This window comes from Cynocephalus volans, chromosome 1 (assembly GCF_027409185.1).
Source record: "Cynocephalus volans isolate mCynVol1 chromosome 1, mCynVol1.pri, whole genome shotgun sequence".
NCBI classification, from domain to species: Eukaryota; Metazoa; Chordata; class Mammalia; order Dermoptera; family Cynocephalidae; genus Cynocephalus; species Cynocephalus volans.
Genome location: NC_084460.1, coordinates 215739136 through 215747519, shown reverse-complemented (window position 1 = coordinate 215747519; position 8384 = coordinate 215739136).

The following is an 8384-nucleotide window of genomic DNA, read 5'->3' as shown; positions in this document are numbered from 1 at the left end:
GTTGAACTGCTTATCCAAATAAATTGTTAATCCTACATAGGAAATCAAGTCTAAAATATTAGCAAGAAATCTTTTTTCCCCCTGAATTACCAAGTGATCTATCTAAAATGTTATCCCTAGAGAGAGTTGGGTTGAACTTTTACCTTAAATAACTATTCTAAAACCTCAGTGCACTCACTTAAAATAACTCTGAATTAGGAAAACAGCCAGAGGCACAAGAAAGTACTTTACAGACTTAGAGAATTAATCTCATTTAGCAAAAAGAAAGCAAATCGAACAACAACAAAAAAAGGACTAAAGTGTACACAGATGAATTGCACTCTCACCAGAATTCTCCTTTTTTGTGTTACATAAATTTGGAAAACAAGCAACAGTTCATTCTCACCGTTTTCTTCTCTCTTTCCCTATTTTCTTCTGATTTATTTGGTTCAAAATGACACTTTCTGTTCGATCACTATTTGCTCCCCTCCATTTTGACTTTACTATTTCCCTACCCTGTTTTATTCTACACTCTCTGAGACCAGATAGCTCCTTCCTATTCTTAAATTCACAATAAATCCTTTCTCCATAGACTTTTCTGTTAAAATGGAATTGACATACAACCACTAGAAAATCTCTTTAGAATGCAGCAGTCTATTTCCTACTTCTTTGAAAGCATGTATTTCTGTGTCTGCGTGTGTTTTCTGGGGGCAGGAATTTAATATTCATATATTAAGATACCCAACCATGAGGAAACAATTTAAAATCTCTAAATCATGTACACCAGCAGCATCTTTGCAAATGTCAAAGATATATAAGGCTTCTTAGTGAGGTCAACTACTCACCTACCTCCAGCCATTGGTGCTGGGATAGTTAATTTCCTAGGCCAAGACACTGTATGAAAGATGAACATTGCTTCCTTTCAAGATCTTAAGTAACTAGTCCCATTTGGGAATTCTAAGGGCAGCACAGAATTTGAAAAAAAACCCTAATTGGCATTATTTCCCACCTTTAAATGAAGGTAACTTACAATAGAATACTGTCAACTGATCTAAGCTGAAGGAACTATAAAAGTAGTGAAACATTCTAGGAAGGAGATAGACTAGATGTCAACCAATCCAACTCAGTAATACAGGTAAACATCCATGGAAATTTATGTATCTCTATTTGGTATATCTTTACATATCTATAGATATGTATAATCAGTCAGGGTCCATTGAGAGACAGAAATCAATCACATTAATTGTTCTAATAGAGAGATTTTTAAGTAAATAATTGCTCACTAGCTACAAAATTGTTAACCAGATAACTGAGAAGTCCAAGAAGAGAACCTTCGTAGGTACCTTCATAGGTAAGGGGGTGGTGACAACACGTGCCAAAAGCAGTGACCGCCCATAATCTTAAAAGAATGAGGACAAAGGGAAAAGGCTGAACTTTTTTAAAACTTGGAGCTTGGAGTAGGAACCTCTTAGAACAGGCCTCGGACACCTCTGAGGAAGAGTATTTGGCTGCCTAGCATTTGAATTTCTGATTGGAAGGATGGTCCCTATGGTCCTGGAAACTGAAACTCTGGGGGAGGTCATTGTCCAACTGCCACTAGGCTGGTTTTGCAAATGCTAAAACAACTGCCAGCTAGATTCAGCTGCTGATATGGGAGGGAGCTGCCACAGTCAGGGTGAAGACGGGTTGCCTAGATCCTGCCCACGAGAACAAAAAGCAGAGGGGGAAGCAACAGGGAAGCCCACCAGAAAGTTAAGTCCCATCACCACCTCCAGCTTCTCACTCTCTCTATTCGCAGTGTCTAACATAGACCCAGCCAGCAGAAAAGAAATCCAATTTACTAGCTTCCAGGATCACAAAGCAGAATTGAAAAGGGAGGTTTGGAGCTGAGAGACAAATACTTAATGATTAGTGCATAAATATCACTTAATTCCATCTTGGAGTTGAAATGGATATGATTGTTCAAGTTAATGTGCCTGAATGGATGGAGCCTCTTTATTAGTGAGGGTATGCAGGTAATTAAAAAGCAAACAAACTAGCAAAATAATATGAGAGATAATTTCTACGAAGCAAGAAAAACAAGCAGTATACAAACAATCACAGAAGTGATACTACACAGATTGATGCAGAAGAGAGACCTCCTCCAAGGGGCAACATTTGATGTAACTGAGGAGAAAAAGCCAGCCATGCACAATGTATTTCAACAGTTAAATAATACATGCAAAGGCTGAGACCCTGAAGTGCAATCTGCCAGGCATTTTCAAAGCTCAGTGTGGTGAGGACCGCTGGGACTGTTACACACTTGGCAAGAACACCTGTTGGAGATGAGGACAGAGAGGCAGGCAAGAAACAGGCTCTTTGGGGCCATGGAAGGCCTTGAAGGACACAATAATGAGATTTTCCGGGGTTAGGGGTGGAATCATGGAGATTTTCAAGCAAGGGAGGGATATGATAGATTTATATTTTAATATTTAAAACCAACCAGCCCATCAGTACTTTTTCTGTTCTTAAGCACATGTCCAGGTTTACAGTAATACCCTGAGATATTGAGTCAAAACCCATATTTCATGACGTTAAACCATATTTCATGATGTATGGTGCTGCCCAAATGAAAGATATATTTTTTTTTAAGGATCACTCCGGGAAGAAAGTGATTTTTGTTTCTAAAGTGTACTCCCTCCCAGGGTGCAAAAAAATTCTGAATCTGATGATAACACAAATACTGCTGCAGAGAATTCTTATTCCTAAGAGTTAGAATTATAAAATTACGTGATCAATTTAAATGTCATATTAGATCGAAGCAAAGCTTTTCCTGAAAGGCAGTAATAAAATGCGTTTGGAAAAATTGCTTAAATAAAATCTAAGCCTAGTAATGAAAGACCCCGAAGCAAAGAGCAGACATTATAAAATAATATCACTAAATAGCAAAAGAATATAATGGGACTACAAGAAAAGGATTCAGAAAATAGTACTCTATAGACACGTGGATTGAAGGTCACCACCAACCATTTCTCCTGGGCACCACTAAGACAGGCAGGAGAATAGGGGAATCATCTCTTGATCCTTTATAATGAATTTCATTCATTCCTTCCTTCAACACACGTCTGTTAAGCCCCTTTATATTCTAAAGCTGTTTTGGATACTGGAAATATAAAGATGAAAAAAATAGTGAAAATACTTGTACTCATGATGCTTATAGTTTTGCACTTAGAGCAAATCAAATTAGTTCTCATAACAGATTGTGGGATGTCATTCTCAATAAACCCATTTACGTGTTTGTATGTATACATATATATTTATTTTGGTGTGTATGTGTATGTATATATATAATACATACATATATATATATACTTTTTACATATATAATATATATATATATATATATTTTTTTCTATGTAGTCAGGAAAATGTTCATGGAAGTGGCAGGAGAGTTGAACCCTGAAGCAATCATAGAATTTGGATAAGGAATAGAAAAAATATTTCAATTTAAGGGGAACAATAATCAGGGAGTGGAAGAGATGAGACTCGGAGATGCAACTACATCTAGTGTGTATAAGCAACATGAAGCCCTTGAAAATTAATATGAGATAATTTAATGGATATCCAAAATATGTTACTTGAAAAGAGATACAAAGATTGTACAGATTCAAACAAAACATTTGATGGCAATGGGCTTGGTCATGACAAAATATATATATATATATCATAAATGGAATGAGAATTCTGTAGGTTCCCGAGCTTGTTTTTACATTTTGTTAGTCTAGGAAGGAAGGAAGGAAAAGAAGGAAAAAAAGAAAGAAATTGCTACTATGCCCATTTCCTCTCTCTTCTTAGGCATTAGTCATGTTCCACGTTGATGAGTCCTGTCCTCTCCTCCTTCTCCACTACCTGCAAATACTTCTTTCCTTATCATCTAAGCAGTGCAGCTCTAACCCACATTAGATTATCGATCTCATTCTTATTTATAAAAGCTGTTAATATGCTCTAGAAAGGTACGTATCCTCCAGGTATGCACTCATAGCCATTCAAAAATAGGCAGAAGTTTTCAGAATATAGAGCTCTCTGTTTTAATCTCTGCGAGAGAAATAGTAGAGCTGTGCATTGGTCCCCTAACCAGAATATTCCCTAGATGTGAGTTCATCATATAAGCTTTGTAACTGTTTTTATCTTAAAATGTAGTTAGAAATTCTCTCGCATCAAACATTTGAAAATGATTGGATTACATACATTCACTTTTCTGATGTTTTCATACTAAGGACATCCAATTACATGTTGTGGAAATGATGTTTCACAGCAGATTATCTACAGAAGCACACTAGTTTAAATTTTACAATCATGACAACAGGCTCAGTTTAGAATGCTAGAGTAGTATTTTCCGAATCCTTCTCTCCTCTGAGGAACATATATAGTGCCCTCCTTGATAGAAAAATAGAAATCAGGCATTGTTAATATCCAATGCTGATCTCATTCAGTTTGTGGTATTTACTTTTATTTTCCCAACTCATTTACAAATGAAAAAGTCATAATGGAAGTATAAGCTTCTTCAGAATGTATTCTGAGCTTTAACAAAGAATTGAATTCTTAAATCATTGTTACCCAAATATTGGCCAATGTCAAATGTTATTAATGATTTTAAAATTCAAGCAATTAAGAAGGACAACCAAAGTAAGGAGACATCTGGGACAACCTTTGTGGCTACTCAAGGATCTTTCTTTCCACATTAGAATATACTCTTTGTCTCAGAATAATATATTAGGTCTTTGTATGTGTAATATATAACTTATATAAGGGGTCTTCAGAAAAGTTCATGGAAAGACTTGTATTATCTTTTAATTCTATTTTTCCAAGAATCTTCTGAAGTAGCCTCATATATGACGTCATTGTAAGACATGCTGGTCACCTCACACAGCAGGGAGTATTTAAGTTATGAAACATCTCCCTTTTATTGACATTGTATGTGTTAATATTGTACAGTTTATGTGACATTCTCCAGGGGGTCATAAGTACATAGATTGTAGGTTTATTGTTACTGTTGTTGTTTTTGCCATGAGCAATCCTCAACCAGGGACATCCTGCTCGAAGTGTTCCATAAGTAAGAATCCTCTTTGTAGCAAATGCCATTAGTCACACTTGTCCAGGGTCCAGGTCACTTGCATTCTTTTTTGTCTTTTCTCATTCCTTTTTTTTTTTTTTTTTTTTTTTCTTTTCTCCTAGGAACATTCTGCCTCCTCTTCCTCAATACGGGATAAAATGTGTCACAGTTCAACTGCCTAAACTTCCTCCTCTGTCTACTTAGACAACAATGTTTCACAAAGGAAAAACGGGAGACAATTTTATATGTGTGTGTGTGTGTGTGTGTGTGTGTGTGTGTGTACACACACATATTGGAAGGAAATATTTATCACCCTATTCAAAAATAAAGGTCAAAGCTAACCTTAGCACAAGTTGTCTGTTGGCCAAGTAAGTTTTCTTAACATCAGGCAAATTTTGCCCTCCATGTTGGAGACAGCATTGCTATGGAAGCATGGAATATACTCATTGGAAAAAATATCTTTATTTTTAGAAAGGACAAAAGCCACTTCTCAAAAATTTGCATCTATGGCTTTATGTGAGGCACCATTTTTCTCAAATTCAGAGAAAACTTGCCACATTACAAAGCTTTTAAAATTAAGTAGATATTTTAATCTTAGAGTTAAATAGTTGAAGATAAAATGTATTGGTCACTATTTTAATGATGTTAAATATATTATACTTATTGGGTAGATCATTTTTGTTAGATTTCCCTTGCATTTTTAAATTTCTAAATTCTGAGGAAAACACCAGGATTCCTGGGACATTTTTTATTTTTATTTTTAATATTTGGAGTCACGTGAAACAGAATCATTGATATTTGAATATCTGGAATGAAAAGAACTCAGAAAGTCAATTTGCAAAGGAACCTATATTTAACAATTATAACATTATTATCTCCATTTTACATCTGAATTAACTGAAGCTGAGGGAAACCATCGGATATGTTTTCCAACCTAAAGCTGGTTGTTAGAGGAAGATTGGGCCAAGTTCAGTTTTCTCTTTTTCAGTCCTAGAATAAAAAAAAAAAAAAAAAAAAAAAATTGCCTATCACTTATTATCCAAGACTGTGCTAAGAACATTTCTCATAACCTTAAACCTGTATTATTATTATTACTTTACTTACAGATTAAAAGTCTCTGAGCTTCTGAGAAGTTAAATAAAAGGCTCATGATTATATAACTATTAAAATATATCTTAGGTTCAGACTCAGATTTATCAATGAAGTAACACTCCTCTCACTGTAACCACTGTCTTTTTTTTTTTTTTTTCCTAAGACATACTGCATTGGCCAAACTAAAGCCCAGTCCAATAAAGTTTTAGTATAGCATTGTCCTACATAATGCAAGCTAGAAGTACTGGCTAATAGATAATTTTACATTTTCTAGCAGCCACATTGAAAAAGAAAGTAGAAATAGTTTCATTTAATTTTAAACTTTTTATTTCAACAATATTCATAATATTATTTTATATGTAATCAATATAAAATTATTAATGAGATATTTTACATTCTATTTTTTGCTTGTAGTCTTCTAAATTAGGTGTGTATTTCACCCTTACAGAACGTCTCAATTCAGACTAGCCACACTGTAAGCACTGCCATAGTCACTTGTGACTAGATTTACCGTTTGGGGCAGTGCAGTTCTAATACATGCTGGAATTTTCACTTTCAATGCATAATTATGATTTTTATTTTTATTACTCTGTAAGGCTTTGTTTGACCTGCAGAATATATATATATATGTGTGTGTGTGTGTGTGTGTGTGTGTGTGCGTATATATATGTATATTTATATATATAAAACTCACTGGCCAGAGGTGAGAGGATCAGAGAAGGCAGGAGCTGTATCAGCCTCACCATGCACTTCTGCCAAAGTAGCTAGAGCTTAACATGCCACCAATCATGAGTCCTATTCCTCATCCTCTCCTAAACTGACTTCCAAAAACAAGATATGATGCCAAATTGAGAGCCAAAGTCCAATAAAGATGCTTTGGAAACAGTAGGCATTTTATGGTGGATGAGATAACCAAAATAAATCTGAGTTTTCAAAAGTCGTTCAAAATTTCTCTCTATGATATTTATAGTTCTAATTTATTTAAAGCAGACATTTATATGTTGTTTTATAGTGAAATGACTAAGTTTTATTCTCTGTAATTTTTCATACATATATATGTATTTTATACCCACCGTCTAATTTTTTTAATCTCTTTCTTACACTCCCCTACTCGACTTGGTTCCATATGTTTGCAGTCTCTTGTATAACTGTTGATCATGTATTTCCATGTCTTACCTACTAAATAAACAAGTAGTTGTGCCTTCATATACATAGGGCTTTGTCAATGGAAGATATTTGCTTAGATCAATTTCAATAACTATCCTTTGTCACTGAAGTGACTTTTGAACAGCATGATACTGAAAAACAGAATATCACACAATTTCCCAAATGAAAATAGACGCCAATTCCTTCTTTAGTCTCAAATTTTAAATATTTTGTTTCCCCACATACACCATGCTGTTCTCCACCTGTACATTGCAGAGACAATAACAACAAATTTGACCTCTGAATATTTCCTTTTCTTTAATGAGAAGCATGTGTTACTACCACTGTCTGTGGCCACACAATTACTGGATAAAAAGAAAATAGCATTTCCAGCAATTGTGTCAGTTCTCTGGGAAATAGACCTGTGGATCCACTCTTATGCATAGTGGTAAGGTGATATCTGGAAGTTGTGTCCTAAAGGCATAGAGATTGTTTACAAAATGTAACATTCAGGACTTAAACTCTTCTACTCCCTTCTAATGCCTGCTACTTAGAGGTGCCCTGTATCCTCATGCAGCAACAGACACATAACTTCTCATATCAGCCACTTCATTTTCTGCCCAACCTGCATCCAGACAGTGGTAAAGCCCTTTCCTTGACCTTACAATTTTATCTACCAATTAAATATACCTACTCTCTATCCCATGAGTCAAAGACAAATCAGCTCATGTCATTATCTGAACAAAATTTTCTAATAACCTGTCATCACACAAACAATAACATCCAAAGTCCGTACCATGGACTGTAAATCCTAATACTTTTTGGCTTCTAAGTACCTCCAAACTTTGTTTCCCTCCATTTTTATCTTGACTCTTCTTTTTAGCCACACATTGGTCTTCTTGCTTGTTGCTTAAGCAAATGTACTCCATTGCCAACAGCTTTGTACTGGCTTTTCCTATCTGTAATACCCTCCTGCCAGCTATTCGCACGTTCATACCTTCACTTCTTTTAGGTCTCTGCCCAAATACCCTCTACACAGGAAGTCCTTCTCTGTTCATCATATCTAAAATTGAAT